Here is a 17,179-nt window from a genome sequence, read left to right on the forward strand (position 1 = left end):
AATACCATGGCCATCTCCTGCCAATCCACTCATAGATGACTACTTTGGTTTGTAAGGGGCCCTATACTCTCTCTGGTTACCCTCATTCCTTTTCAATATGCTCCTCCATTCCCCGAACTCCTCCGGGGATGCACTTGGTCCTCACTGCCTGCACCTGGCCCATGCCCCCTTCTTTCACCTGACTAGAGCCTTAATTTCTGTCATCATCCACACATATATATGTCAGGCACATATTTTACATGTGCCAGATTGTGTCTCAAGAACCTGATTGAATTCTTTGAAGCTGTTGCATTGCATTAGATTTGCATGACATCTAATCAAACCAAATCAGATAACTGTAATCGAGCCAAATGCAGGTTCAATCGGTAGAGAGAAGGGAAAGCTACAGAAGGTAGAGTATGCAATAGCTCAGCATTGTAAGGTTCCAGAGACAAAGTCCGCAATGATGTTGAGGAGAATCGGATTGTACCCTAGCATATGGAAGGACCGTTCAGAAGCCTGATAACAGAGGGGAAGAAACTGATTCTGAGTCTGGTGTTGCGCACTTTCAAGCTTCTGTACCTTCTGCTGAACGGGAGCGGGGGAAAAGGAGGACTGACTGGGATGGGAAAGATCTTTAATTCCGTTGGTCGCTTTCCGGAGACAGCATGATGTGTAAATGGAATCAATGTCTGGGAATCTGAACTGTGTGTTGGACTGGGCTAGAGGCATAAAGTCATACAGCATTGAAAGGCTCTTTGGCCCAACTTGTTCTTGCCTACCAAAATGCTAAATCTAAGCTAGTTAGATTTATCTGCATTTGACCGATATTCTCTCTCAACCTTTCCTATCCATTTACCGGTCCAAGTATCTTTTAAATATTGTTAAGGTATTGCCTCAACCACTGCCTCTGGCAACTCGTTCTGCACACCCACCATGCTCTGAGTGAAAAAGTTGCCTCTCAGGTTGCTATTAAATCTTTCCCATAATTATAAACCTCTGCCCTCTGGTTCTTGATTTCCCTACCCGGAGTAAAAGACTCCATGCGATCACCCCATCGATACCTCTCATGATGTATACACCTCTGTAAAATCACCCCTCAGTCTCCCACGCTTCTAGGAATAAAATCCTAGCCTTCCTCACCTTTTCTGAAAGCCCAGACCCTGGAGTCCTGGCATCATCTTTGTAAATCTTCTCTGCACTCTTTCCAGCTTAATGTCATCCTTCCTATGGGAGGGTGACTAAACGTGAATACAAGACTCAAATGCAGCCTCACCATGTCTTGTACAACGTTACTTGTACTTTAGTTTTATCTGCATTTGAGATACAGCGCAGAAACAGGCCCTTCAGCCAACCGAGTCTGCGCCGACCAGCAATCACCTCTTACATAAGCATTATCCTACATACTAGGGACAATTTGCAATTTTACTGAAGGCATTTGACCTACGATCCTGTACGTCTTTGACGTGTGGGAGGAAACCAGAGCACCTGGAGAAAACCCACGCGGTCACAGGGAGAACATACAACTCTGTCCAAACAGCACACATAATCAGGATCAAACCCAGGTCTCTGGTGCTGTAAGGCAGCAACTCTTCCCCTGCGCCACCGTGCCATCCCTGTAGAATAATGTCTCAACATCTTTACTCATTACCATGCCTGATGAAGACCAATGAACTAAAAGCTTCTTTACCAATCGATCTGCCTGTGACTACACTTTCTGGTAATATGTATCTGTACTCCTAGATCCCTCTGCTCTACCACACTCCCCAAGGTCCTACCATTCACTGTGAAGGCCCTACTCTGGTTTGACTTCCCAATACGCAACACCTCATACTTGTCTACATTCAACTCCATTAGCCATTCATTAGCTCACTTGCCCAAGTGATCAAGATGCTGCTATAATGCACAACTGCAATTTCTTGTGGTCATGGACAGATCTGTTCACAAGCCAAGCTGTGATGTAACCTGACAGTATGCCTTCTATGGTACAACTGTAGTAGTTTGTTAAGGTAATTGGAGACATGCCAAATTTCCTCAATCTCCCGAAGTCTTGATGTGTCTTGATGTGTCACTTCAATGTTGTTGATTATATTTTTGCCAAAGAACTTGAACCTTTTCAACTGTTTCCACTTTCACACCATTTAAGGTGATTGGCACTTCACCACATTTCCTGAAGTTGTTAACTAACTCCATGCATTTTTGGAGAGTTGTTGTTCTGACACCAGCTAACTAAGTTCTCTATCTCCTTTGTGTACTCTGTCTGTGGCCCATCACAGTAGAGGGAGGGAGAGTCAAATTTGGTTTCACAGTTGTGACTGAAAACACATATTTGAGCATTATGGTGGAGGAGATGTTGTCACTTATGCTTGTTGATTATGGTCTGTGGGTCAGAAAGTCGAGGATCCAGTGGCAGAGGAGGTGATAGTGGTATCTTAAAGCAGTTGGGGATTCGCAGAATGGAGTAGCGATCTGTTAAAAATTACCACAAATACCTTTGCCAACTGGTCCACACAAATCCCGAGGACGCATCTGGAGAATCCATCCAGGCCAGGTGCTCTCCGCGGATTCACTCTCAGGAAGACCGATCCTATGTTGGCCACAGTATCATATGAGTGCAGGCGTCTCAACCCAAAATGTCACTTATTCCTTCTCACCAGAGATGTTGCCTCTCCTGCTAATTTACTCCAGCATTTTGTGTTTTATCTAGATAGACTAATCCTTTTCCAATTGACTAAAATATTCCATGAGATTTTCATTTTGAGTCTATCTTCAGTTCCTTCCTGCACATTAGTCTGGATTAGATAACGTTTACAAGGTTAATTCCCGGGATGGCGGGACTGTCATATGCTGAGAGAATGGAGCAGCTGGGCTTGTACACTCTGGAGTTTAGAAGGATGAGAGGATATCTCATTGAAACATATAAGATTGTTAAGGGTTTGGACAGGCTAGAGGCAGGAAACTTGTTCCCGATGTTGGGGGAGTCCAGAACCAGGGGCCACAGCTTAAGAATAAGGAGTAAGCCATTTAGAACGGAGACGAGGAAACACTTTTTCTCACAGAGTTGTGAGTCTGTGGAATTCTTTGCCTCAGAGGGCGGTGGAGGCAGGTTCTCTGGATGCTTTCAAGAGAGAACTAGATAGGGCTCTTAAAGATAGCGGAGTCAGGGGATATTGGGAGAAGGCAGGAACAGGGTACTGATTGGGGATGATCAGCCATGATCACATTGAATGGCGGTGCTGGCTCGAAGGGTCGAATGGCCTACTCCTGCACCTATTGTCTATTGTCTATTAGTCTAGATTAATAATGATTTACAAATTCTGATGAAACCCCATTTAACTGAATCCCTGAATGTACTCAAAAGTTTGCGGACCCTGTAGAAATTCAGATATCCTCCTGTTGTCATTTCAGAAGGACAGAATCTGCTCAATATTAATTTTACAGAATTGGATTTTACAAGGAAGTATTTTCAAGGCAGTGGTTCCATATTCTAGTGCCATCCAGTCTGGAATTTTTGTATGGACTTGGAATTCCTGAATTTTCAGGTGTTCCTTCACTGGACTTTTAGCCTGTATTCCCATATTGTATTTTTCATGAATTCCAGACTTCTTCTTGCATGTGGCATGCACAGCGTTAGGTTGTAGGTCAACTTGTTCTATTTGGTCTTGATTGTGCACGTCGGTTTGATTGCATTAGTCGAAACTGGGTGGACCACGTGAAGGCTGCAACCCGACTCCGGAGCTCGGAGTCTCCAGCTGCAGGTCCTGTGGACGGTAACATCGGGTGCTCGCGGGTCCCTGGTGGGAGACCGCTTTTCGGAGCTCATGCAATGGCAACTTCTCCCGCCTGAGTTGCAGGGTTAAAAATGATCCGGAGCAGGGCCTTACATCGCCCGGTGCGGCTTTAACGGCCGCGGGACTTGCCATAGCCCGCCAGGGGATCCAACATTAAGACCCAGAGGGGGGCTTTACATCGCCCGGCATGGGACTTGCCATCGCCCGCCGAGGCTCCAACATTAACATTCATTCCCGGAGCGGGGCCTTACAACGCCCGGCGCGGCCTTAACGGCCGCGAGACTGGCCATCGCCCGCCAGGGGCTTTAACATCGGGAGAAGAATGGAACACAGGGGTGAGACAAGACTTTGCCTTCCATCACAGTGAGGAGGAGATTCACTGTGATGGATGTTTGTGTAAATTGTGTTGGTTGTGTGTCTTGGTTGTTTTCTTGTTGTATGACTGCAGAAACCAAATTTCGTTTGAACTTCATACTTGAGGTTCAAATAACAATAAATACATTGTATAAATTGTATTGTATAAAACCTCCCACCTCATGAATTCCAGTGATGTACTGCAGTGATTTCCCACTATTTATATTGAGAAATTCATGAGCATTTCTCTTCTGCATTGAAATCAATGGAGAGGATAACTGCTGAGGAATGTTTGTGAAGTACTAAGGTTATGTATTTGGTAAAATATTTAACAAAAAATATGTGAGCAGTTAAATATTTTTTAATTGTTTTAAAATGTTCTTAAATGTTTTCATTTTTGTTTTTCAAATTTGAAAAATTTAAACAATTTTTTATTTTTTTGAATGAGTTCCAGAGGTCCATTCATGAGCTCCATTTTGAAATATGCAGTTTTTTAAAAAGATTGATAACTTTCTAAGTGTCCTTGATTGGTGCCTGTAATTACTATATAATCTTTCTTACAAGGAGTCGCAAAAATAGGAGCCCTGTTCTATTTTCACAGCTAAAAATACGAATTAATTGAAGATAGACACAAAAAGTAACAGCGGGTCAGGCAGCATCTCTGGAGAGAAGGAATAGGTGATGTTTTGGGTCGAGACTCTTTTTCAGACTGAGAGTCAAGGACCTGTCCCACTTTCACGTCCTAATTCACGACCTCTGCCGAGTTTGCCCTTGACTCCTACTCGCAGCATGGCCGTCACGAGGTCGTAGGAGGTCATAAGTAGGTCTTAGCAGATTGTGGGTAGGTCGTGATGCTAGTCGTACGTACTCGTGCTCGTGGCATCAAGTAGGTTGGTGCGTTTTTTCAACATGATGAAAAATGTCCACGAGTAAATAAGGTCATGAATTAGGTCATGAAATTGGGACAGGTCCTTCAGGGTTGAAGGATTTTTATGACTCTTGGAAAATATGTAATAATCATGAATAGTTCGGTAGGGGGCGCTGCTCTGGCAGCAACCATGTCATCAGTGCGTCAGTTTTTTCAACTTTTATATTATTTTTTAGTGTGTTTTAAAGTATGTGTTTGATGTTTCTCGGTGTGTTTCCAGATCGCCTCCCCCGTGGCCTAACATTAAGGATCAGCGCGGCCTTTCCCGGAGACGCGCCCGGGGCTTCAGCGGCGGGCATGGACTCTCGTTGTGGAGCGGGTGAGCCCTCGCTGGGGCTCGCTGGAGGGGAGCGCTCCGTTTCGCTGGCCCGGGGCAGCCGGCAGCCTGAAGTTGCGGCCTGAAGTCGCAGTCTGCAGAGCTCCAGCTGGTGCGGCGTCTACAGCCCGGGATCCCTCGTGGGGGACCCGGGGGAAGAAGAAGCCATCACTGCCGGCCCGCGGCCAACTTCTACCGCGGGGCCGGCATGGACTTACCATCACCCCTGGAGGGGAGCTTCGACCGCCGGCCCTGCAGTCTACGGTGCTTCTGGCTGCGGCGGAGACTTTAAATCTCGACCGCCGGCCTGCGGCCTACAACAACTTAAAGCCGCGGTCTCCGGTGAGGAAGAGCCGATCCTGGACTGACTCTGGACTCTGGTCCTGTCCACGGGGGGGAAATGGAGGAGGACTGGCCAAATTTTGTGCCTTCCACCACAGTGATGAATGCTGTGGTGGATGTTTGTGTTACATTTTTATTGTGGTTGTGTGTTATTTTTTATTGTATCGCTGCTGACAACCCAAATTCCACCGACCCTGGTTGTGTGGTAATAAATTCTATCTTCTAGTTTCCCTCTTCACAGCTACTTTGTGATCTGCTGTTTATTTTGAGCAGTTTCTGTTTTTAGTTGAAATTTGTTTCTTTATTAAGATGATATTTTTAATTAAAATAGCGGAAGATGGCAACATCCACGATGCTCATATTTTCTCATCATCTGATGTTAGTCACAGCATCATCTGTATCTCAGGTGTCTCTTGTTGGTCTTAGCAATGGGAAGCAGCTTCCTATATGCCTTCCCACACCTTTTATCGGATCACTCAAGTGTAATACTGTCATCGTATATATCTCCTTTGTCATCTGTTCAACTGGAAGTGGATTCGAATTGGGCAAGTGATTGAAAACATAAAAATAAAACATAGCATAAACATGACAGAATAAAATCCAAGCCAAAGATTGAAGTAGACATGCCACATCACTTTCCATGTAGGACTTTGGATCAAATTTCTGATCTGTTAGTTGCAGAACACTGAACGATGCAGTATGTTTTATGCCACTAGTTATATTATCATTGCTCGGAACATAAATTGCTTTCAATCCAGTGTGGAACTTCAGCTGAAAATATCTGTAATATTCTGGAAATACGAAAGATATTTCTGGCATGATAAGGTAACGTTTCGGGTAGAGAGCCTTCTTACCCTAACTAGCCTGAAGAAGGGTCTCGACCAGAAATGTCACCCATTCCTTCTCTCCAGAGATGCAGCCTGTACTTTTTTGCATACACATCATTCATTCCTTTGTTCTATTTCTCTCTACATCACCGTCTATATCTCTCATTTCCCTTTCACCTGACTCCTAGTCTGAAGAAGGGTCTCGACCTATTCCTTTTCTCCAGAGAGCTGCCTGTCCCGCTGAGTTACTCCAGCTATTTGTGTGTCTTCGGTTTAAACCAGCATCTGCGGTTCTTTCCGACACATAATTTTAACATAATTTTCTCTCCTTGATATTCTAATGTTATCGTTGGAAATACATGCAACATTTTCCCACTGCATCTCAATTGTTACTTGCTCTATAATGAAACAAGATGCTTTGTACAACAGTTCAAGAGGACTGGACACAAAAATCTAGATGACTGGATTTTTGCTGCAGGCGATATAATTGTGTTGTGTATTAGAGATACCATCAGTGGGGTGAAATATTCAACCATATCTCCCTTCTCTAGTGAATCTAAACGGAAGAGGGTGGATTTGCCAATGTTTATCTCTGATCTATTTAGCCTGATCCTGCGCTTATCATTTTAACAATGGTTGGGTCTGGCCCTACTGGTCTCAATACGTTTTTGACAGATACCTACTACAACTAGAAGTTTCTACCTCCTTACCCAATTCATACCATAATACTGGCTCAACATCTGTACTGTCTACTGATTCAGCCATAGCAATGCCACCAGAAAAATAACTTTTGAATGGTTTAAGCCTGTAACCATATTCCATTGAGCAAGGTGCCTGTCCAACTGAATTGTGCAGCAGTGGGACCTTGAGAAAACATTTGTTGGCCACTGTGCAAGGCCCCTTTTAATGGACTTTCCTGGTACTGAAGAATTTACAAACCATCTTTTGATATTAGTTCATCCAATAGGTTAACTATTACAAGGTCTTTGGCAAAAGATGCTACTTAATAATTTAATGCTGGATGCAGAAATCCTATTATGATTCAAATGGAATACTTTTTCCTCACTGGTCATAAGCATGTCCATTTGCCCTACACTTAAACATTGCGTTTAGTGATTCGTACATACTCGTATGTAACAAACATCGGTTCTTTAAAATGATCTATGTATGTACTATTTCCCTTCCTTGGTTTTTATTTATTTTATTTACTAAAGTTAAATAATATTAATGAGCGGCACGGTGGTGCAGCGGTAGAGTTGCTGCCTTCCAGCGCCGGAGACCCAGGTTCGATCCTGATTATGGGTGCTTGTCTGTACGGAGTTTGTACATTCTCCCCGTGACTGCGAGGGTTTTCTACGAGATCTTCCGTCTCCTACCAAACTACAAAGATGTACAGGATTGTAGTTTAATTGGTTTGGTATAAATAAATAAAAAACATCCCTAGTGTGTGCAGGATAGTGTTAATGTGCGGAGATCGCTGGTCGGTGCGAACTCGGTGGGCCCAAAGTTGCCGCGCTGTATCTTTAAACTAAACTAAAAGTTATCGAGTCATAGAGTCACACAGCAGGAAACAGGCCCTTCATCCCAATTTGCAAATACCAACCAAGGCTGCCTCAAGATTTGGTCATTTGTCACCTGGCCTGAACGATAAAATATTCCACTTGACAAGTGGAAGATTGCTCCTAGCAACACTAATAAAATGTAGCTGGCTGGAAATTGATGTCTCTTCTGTGGTACCCCATCCAGAAACCTATTGAAGTCTTCAGATCGGGGGGGTGGGGGGGGGGGGGGGGGTAGGGGGGGTGGAGGGGGGAGAGTGCAGTGGCTTATTCAAACGCAATCTAGCATTATTCTAACGTCTTCAATCGCTCAATGTCTATGCTTTGCACCACTCCTCCCACCAAGTCACATTGCAGAAACATTTATCCTTCTAGGTATATGCATCTCCTCCAATCATAGAGCCGTATGGCCCAACTACGGCCCAACTTTCCTACACTGACCAACATTTCCCAGCTACACTAGTCCCACCTGCCAACGCATGGCCCATGTCCCTCCAAACCTGTCCTATCCATGTACCTGTCTAAATGTATTTTAAATGCTGTTATAGTACCTGTTCAACGGCCTCATCAGGCATCTCATTCCATACACCCACCACCCTCTGTGTAAACCACAAACAGCAATGGGCCCAACAACAATCCCTGAGGCACAGCACTACTCACTGGCCTCCAGTCCAAAAAAATAACCTTCCATAATTACCCTCTGCTCTCTTTGCTGACGCCAATTTTCAATCTAGTCAGCTAGGTCTCCCTGGATCTCATGTGATCTATACTTCCAGAGCAGCCTACCATGTGGAAACTTCTCAAATGCCTTGCTGAAGTCCATAAAGACAATTTCAAGTGCTTTGCCCTCATCAACCTTGTTGGTTACTTCTTCAAAAAACTCAATCAGATTCAAGAGACACGATTCATCTCCCACACACAAAACCATGCTGACTATCGCAAATCAACCCTGTATATCTTATCCCGCAGACTACTCTATAGTGACCTGCCTACCACATATATTAGGATAACTGGTCTATAGTTCCCAGGCTTTTCCTTGTGGCCCTTCTTAAACAAAGGCACAACATTAGCCACCCTCCAGACTAAAGGGCCTGTCTCACTTGGGCGACCTCCACCACGAGTTCTGGCGAGTTTTTAAAAAGTCAAGGTCGTGTTGACTTAAGACCTCCTACGACCTTCCTCGACTATGTGTATGACCTCCTACATATATGTTGAAGACCTCCCTCGACTATGAAGAAGCCCTCCTTCGACTATGTTAAAGACTGGCTTCGACCATGTACGTTTTACTCGAGGATGGTCTCTGGCAAATTGGTCCGTGAATGAGCACGACCCCCGTCGACCTCAGACAACCACACCGAAAGCCAACTACGACCAGTGGCGAGTGTCTACTGCTCAAATGATCAGCTGATAAAATGATGTCATGTCTGCATTTTTTTCTCACTATAAAATGCCTCCCAGGTTTTTTTTTAAATCATTCCGAATCATGCGAGCAAGGAAGGAACTAGTTTGGAGGATGTTATTAAAAAAACTACTACTGTTTGCAGTAGCCCTTTTGCTTCAGCAGCTTTTTAAGAAAGGCAGAAGGGGAAGAGCAAGGGTGAAGAGGAAACACAAGAATAGGTTTCAGTGGGTGAGCCCCCCCTTTCAAAGAAGATCCAGGCTTGGACAGTATGAGAACCTGATAAATGTGCTGCATGAGGAGCATTTATCTGCTTTTCAAACCTTCACAAGAATACCCCGTGAGCTGTTCAATGAGCTGAAGGCAAAAGTGGGCCCCCTGCTGAGAAAAAAAGGTGACCTATATGAGAAAGACACTGGAGCCAGGACTGAGACTGGCCATCACCCTCCGCTACTTGGCAACAGAGGACTCGTACAAGAGCCTCTGTTACAACTTTCTTGTTGCCCACAACATCATCAGTAAGATAGTACAAGAGACCTGTGAGGCAATTATCAAGGTATATGGAGATGATGTGATGGACTGTCCCAGTACACCAGATGACTGGAAGAGAGTGGCGCTGGGCTTTGACAAAAGATGGAACTTTAAGCACACATGTGGGGCAGTGGATGGCAAGCATGCCATTCTGGTCCCTGTCCCTGTATCCCTCATTTTCCTTATAGTACAGGATGGCATTCTGCTGGAACCATTCCTCAAGGACCCCCTCCTGCTGCCTGGTGAAGGTGTAGGGCACAACCTTCCTGCAGCCCACCCTCACCACCAATGGGGCATCTGCCTCTGATGCTGTGTCAGACACAGGAGAAAGGGCTGCTTTGCTGCCTTCAAATGAGGCAGTGAAGGATGGGGTGGTGGTGGGGACATATACTCCCGCCCTGGTCTCCTCCTCCAGGGGTCTCTCATGCAGGGCTACCTCCTCCTGCACCATCACCTCCTGTGGCTTCACCTCCTGCCACTCCTCCTCCTGGGTGGGCAACACCTGCATGGCAGGTGTTTTGAGGGTTGTGCCCTCCCCCTGCGCTGCTGCCTTTTTGGTGCCATCTCTAAAACACAAGTCTCCTCTCCAAAAAACTCTCCAGCTACGAATGAACATGCCTTGGAGTGACAGAGGTGACGTGCTGCTGTTGACATCACCTTTTTTTCCTACTCACCTTTTTTTCACCCCGGAGCTATTACCTTCGACTAACTTCGACCACCTTCGAGTGTCTACGACTAGCATCACCACCAACTATGACTGACTTCGACTAGACCTACTAGTATAAAAGTATCGATTTTTCTCACGGCTACCTATTTTCAGTCGCGGTCAATTTTTAACATCTTGAAAAAAACGCCGCGACCTAGCTGAAGCCTCTAGTACGCGGAGACCACTCTCGATCATGAAGGAGAGTGACGAAGACCTCCTACGACCTCGTGGCGACCATGCCGCGCGTATGGGTCACGGGCAAACTCGCCAGAACTTGCGGTGGAGCTCGCCCAAGTGGGACAGGCCCTTTACAGCACCTCACCGTTATCTAATGATGATTCATATACGCATCTCAGCTTCCACGGTGCCGTCACATATATCTGATCAGCATAGCTCTTATCAGGATAAGTCTTACCTTTATTTATTTAGACTGAAGAAATACACATAGAGGAATTCAAACTAAATCTAAAAATCTGAAAATTATCATAATTCCCCAGTTTACGCTGTTTGGATTTTAATGGCTGGTACTTCATCCTGTGTCATCCAAACAGACTGGATCACTAGCAATGGCAACTGAAAGCTTGTATTACAATGTTAAACCAGGATATTAAACATTAATAGCTTCATTTCACAGACACTGCTTTCAAATGTACTCTAAGGACTCTGTTTCCTATCGATTTCTGGCTTTCCTACTGGTAAAATGGCTTGATCACACTGCTAGAGGCCAAGACATTAATAATGCCTTCATTTGTAAAAGTGCCTTTTGAGGCTCGGGGAAATGTAATATGCAATAAAATTAAAACACCATAGGAGCTTTGGAGATGCTGATAATTGGGAATTATCTGACAGTGCCCGTCTGAAGCAGTTTCATTTTATGTTGTCAAAACGTATGTAGAGAACAATCTATTTTGAGAAACTACGGTTCCATTCCTTGCCTTCCTTAATATTCTGTGCTTTAAAGCATTGGCCCCTGTCCATATTCCAGTCTATATTTCTGACTATAAAGTTATGACTATTTTGCAATTAATTTAATGTTTTTATCCTGATATATTACTTACTGTATTTTTTTATTTATGTTTGGTATTATATACCAGGGAAGTCATTAATCACATTGGCACTTTGCAAGATTAGTTTACACATTCGAGATCCCATTTGTGTAAATGCCACAAAAGCTTACAAATATCCAATGGGATTATAGGTTGCAAAACAAGAATACAAAGCTCTTTTATGGGTTTTTGTTCAACAGGTCTAGAATATTAGATCTTTCTATCTCATCATGTAAAAAAATTGCTTTAATTAATTTCTAATTATTCCAGAAAGCATACACCATTTTCATCATTTGATTGTTTATTTTAATTTAGTTTAGAGATGCAGCATGGAAACAGGCCCCTTGGCCCACTGAGTCCGCACCGACCAGCGATCCCCATACATTAACACTATCCTACACACACTGGGGACAATTTTACACTTATACCAAGCTAATTGGCCTACAAACCTGTACATCTTTGGAGTGTGGGAGGAAACCGAAGATCTCGAAGAAATCCCACGCAGTCACTGGGAGAACGTACAAACTCCGTACAGACAGTACCCGTAGTCGGGATCGAACCTGGGACTCTACCACTGCGCCACCATGCCGCCAATTGTGTTTTATTAAAAGGACATTCTGAACATTACATCTGACATGCAGAAAACATCAGATGATGATATGACTTTAATTCTGGTATTAAATAGCCAACTTCTCCAGATATTCTCAACTGTTTCATTCATGACCATCATTGCATCATAAGGTTGCAATTTTCATTCATAATTTTACAATGTTCAATTCCTTTCACAAATCTTCAGTCCGTGTCTGCAAACAGAAATCTGTAGAATGTCCAAAGGTGAGCTGATAAATGACAATTAACACATGCCAGGCAGTGACCCTCTCCTAAAGAGAAAGTATAACAACTTGGCATTGAAAAGCAATGTTATTACTGTCAGCAAATACCCCACTATCACTGTTGACTCACTAAGACCGGCAGCATGGTGGCGTAGAGGAAGAGCTACACCCTTAAAGACCCGGGTTCAATCCTGGCTACGGATGCTTGTCTGTACGGAGTTTGCACGTTCTCTCCGTGACCTGCGTGGGTTTTCTCCAAGATCTTCAGTTTCCTCCCACACTCCAAAAACGTACAGGTTATTGGGTTAATTGGCTTGGTGTGAATATAAAAATTGTCCCTAGTGTGTGTCGGATAGTGTTAATGCGCGGGGATCGCTGGTCGGTGCGGACTCGGTGGGCCGAAGGGGCTGTTTCTGCGCTGTATCTCTAAAACTAAAAACTGAAACTAAAACTGAAACTGGCCATGTACATATTGTGCCAATAAGATCACATCAGAGGCTGGGTCTCCATCAACTAAAGGTTGTTTCATGCCTCCAAGCACAAAGAATACTGCTTGACTGTGAGACCATCGCCACAATAAACATATACTTCCTTCACCATTGGTTCACTGACTTTTGTTACAGTACATGTTGTTGTAATTTGTTCATTATTATATTTTTGCATTTGGGTGTGAATGGCCACACATAATTGCCTTGAGTAGGTGGTGGTGAGTCAACTTCTTGAACTGCTGGGATCCAGTTGCGTGAAACTTTTCCCACTGCGTCGTTTGGTAGAGAGTTCCAGGATTTGGAGCCAATGACAATATAGGGAAGGCAATTCCAGGTCAGCGTGGTGTATGACTTGGAGATTAACTTACACAGAATGGTCTTCCAATGCACCAGGTGCCTTTGTCCTTCGTGGGAGTAAAGGTCACATGTGCTGATAGAGTAGGCTGGTTGAATAATCGTAGTGCAATTTGTAGATGGTACATGTTACAGCTATTCATTCAAAAGTTCACAAGTTATAGGAGTAGAATTAGGCCATTTGGCCGTCGAGTCTAGTCCGCCATTCAATCATGGCTGATCTCTGCCTCCTAATCCCATTTTCCTGCCTTCTCTCCGTAATCCTTGACAGCCATTTTAATCAAGAATTTGTCTCCCTCTGCCTTAAAAATATCAATTGACTTGGCCTTCACAGCCCTTTGTGGCAATGAGTTCCACAGATTAACTACCATCTGACTAAAGAAGTTCCACCTCACCTTTCAGTCTGAGGCTATGACCTCTGGTCCCAGACTCTCCCACCTGTGGAAACATCTTTTCCACATCCACTCTATCTATGCCTTTGTAATTCTGTAAGTTTCAATGAGGTCCCCCCTCAACCTTCTAAACTCCAGCGAGTACAATACAATACAATACAATACAATACCGTTTATTTGTCATTTGAACCTCACATGAGGTTCAAACGAAATTTGGTTTCTGCAGCCATACAAAAAAAGAACCAAGACACACACCAACACAATTCAATTCACATAAACATCCATCACAGTGAGTCCTCCTCACTGTGGTGGAAGGCAAAACGTAAACATATCTCTCCCCTGCACTCCCCTCTCCCCCCCATGTCAGAGTCAAAGACAGAGTCAAAGCCCCCGGCGGGCGATGTTAAATGTCCCGCAGCCATTAAAACCACGCCGGGTGATGCAAGGCCACGCACCGGGTCTTGGTGTTGGAGCCCCGGCGGGCTCTTGGTGTTGGAGCCCCGGCGGGCGCTCACAAAGTCCCGCGGCCATTCAAAGCCGCGCGGGGCAGTGATGTAGGCCCCGCTCCAGGTGCTCTTCAACCCCGCAACTCGGGCTGGAGAAGTCACCGTTGCGGAAGCCCCAAAAAGCGGTCTCCCACCAGGGACCCGCGGGCTCCCGGCATCACTGTCCACAGACCTGCGGTAGGAGCTTCCGAATCTCCGGGTGTCGGGTCACAGCAGCACTCCACCACAGCTCCACCCGCTCCGGACTCGGCCAGCTCCGTGATGGTGAGTAGATCCGCAGCTCCGCGACTGGAGCCCCAGGTCATTCCTGTTGGAGGCCGCTCCACGTTGCAGCCCCAACGACAACGGAGACCCGACAAAGAAAAGGTCGGGTCTCCCGTGCAGGGGAAAGACCTTAAAGTTCCCCCACCCCACCCCACCCCCACACACATACCCCGACAAAAAAAAACAATAAAAACTACATAGAAACAAGACAGAAAACAATAAAAAGACAGACGGACTGCAGAGGCCGCTGCTGACAAGAGTCGCGCCGCCCACCCAAGTAGAGGCCCAGTGCTGTCAAACGTTCATCATAACCACTCATTCCTGAATGCCAAACAACGCTGGTGGTGGGGGAATGAACGTGCAAGATGGTTGCAGGATTGCTAATCAAGCTTGCTACTTTTTCCTGGATGGTTTCAAGCTTTTTGGCAGTTGGCATAACTCTCAACTAGTATACTCTATCATGCTCTTGTTTTGTGCTTTATGGATGGAGAGAGGCCTTGGAATGTCGGGATTTCAGCCTCTTCCTGTGGGATGTACTGGTTTCAATTTGTTTTAGTCTTCGAGATACAGCACGGAAACAGGCCGCTCGGCCAACCGAGTCCACACTGACCATCTCCGGCAATGTAAGAGATTGAAAAAAAGTTTCCCCCGCCCCCTCCCCCACCACCCACATCAAACAAACCAGAGAACATTAACACAAACTTTTAAAACACACTAAAAATAACAAAAGAGGCAAAAAGATTAACAGACCGTTGGCGAGGCGGCCATCGCTGACAGCGCCACCCGGTGGTATATCAGCTTCAAGAAAGCTTCTGGAAAGTACACACAGGGATGCAAAGCCTTTTCTCTAGGACCCAAACTGGAAACTGATTACCACTAAACCTTAGCAGGTTTCAGGTGGAAATAATTAGATAGCCTGTGGGAAACAGGACCAGATGAACAACTAGGGAGAGTACTCTTTCACGCCTCACAAAAAAAAAGAAATTATTTGCATTCTTTTCTTTGATGTATCTGGAAAAAAGCTTCAAGCATCTTCAGACATGTATTGAAGCGGATGGAATTGCAGCCTGCTGTACGGATTGTCTAATTAATACTGAATGAATACTGATGAGGTGAATGAAAATGAATATTCGATTGGACTCAAACTAATTGCCAAACTGCTTTCTCAGTTGATGTTGTCAGTTGAATAGCTCGCAAAAACAGATGTAAACAAGATAGTTCCTCTAAAGAATTTTCTTCCAGTAAACCTTTTTTTAATGGTTAACATACAGCACAGAAACAGACCCTTCAGTCTGAAGAAGGTTCTCCACCCAAAAACATCACCCATTTCTTCTCTCCAGAGATGCTGTCTGTCCCGCTGAGTTACTCTAGCATTTTGTGTCTACCTTCAGCCTAACTCGTCCATGCTGAGCAAAGTATCTACCTGAGCTCGGTGGTTTAGCCATATCACTCTAAAGGGCCTGTCCCACGAGCATGCGACCTGCATGCGGCAAGCGCAACAAAAGGGCCGGTCCCACCAGCATGCGCCTACATGCGGCAAGCGCGACATAACGTGGTCGCTTGAGCCGTACGGCATGCGGCAAACGCGACCAAACCAGAAGCGGAAGCCGCGCGGAGGTCGAGTGAATGACACGGCGTCGAGGCGGCTGCGGGCCGATAGGCTGTTGCCGCATGGAATTTTTAAACACGGTCAGTTATTCGGAGCCCCGCGCGATGTCGGGACCAGCTCCGCACAACTCCATATGGCTCCGGCGATCAAAGTGGGACCGGCCCCGCGAGGCCGTACGGCTCAAGCGACCACGTTAGGTCGCGCTTGCCGCATGCAGGCGCATGCTGGTGGGACCGGCCCTTTAGGTTGCGCTTGCCGCATGCAGGTCGCATGCTCGTGTGACAGGCCCTTAAGTATTTTCTATCCAGCTACCTGTCCAAATGGGGTTATGGGGAGAAGGCAGGAGAATGGGGTTAGGAGGGAGAAATAGATCAGCCATGATTGAATGGAGGAGTAGACTTGATGGGCTGAATGGCCTAATTTGGCTGACCACTTATGACCTTATGACCAAATGTCTCTTAAACATTGTAATTTTACCTGCCTCTACACCTTTCACTGGCAGCTCATTCCATACACCTACCACCTTCTGCTTGAAAAGGTTGCCCCTCAGCTCCTTTTTAAATCTTTCCTCTATCATCTTAAGTCTATCATATCATGTCATTTTAAAGTCCCCCTGGGAAGTTAACTGTGACTGTTCATCGTCTCTGCACCATTTATGATTTTATATACCTCTAAAAGGTCCTATGTTCCAGGGAAAAAATACCAACCTGTGCAGATTCTCCTTCATTTTCCAGTCTTGTAACTTCCTCTTCATTTCCTTCTGCACTCTTTCCGGTTTAAGGACATCCTTCCTATAACTGGGTGACTAGAACTGCGTGCAATACTGTGGAAAGCATTCTATCGGGAAGTATCATAACTTGATTTGGCAATTGGTCCACCCAAGTCCACAAGAAATTGCAGAGAGTTGTGGATGCAGCCCAGTCCACCACACAAACGAGCCTACTTCCCCATCAGC

This window comes from Amblyraja radiata, chromosome 14, assembly GCF_010909765.2.
Source record: "Amblyraja radiata isolate CabotCenter1 chromosome 14, sAmbRad1.1.pri, whole genome shotgun sequence".
NCBI classification, from domain to species: Eukaryota; Metazoa; Chordata; class Chondrichthyes; order Rajiformes; family Rajidae; genus Amblyraja; species Amblyraja radiata.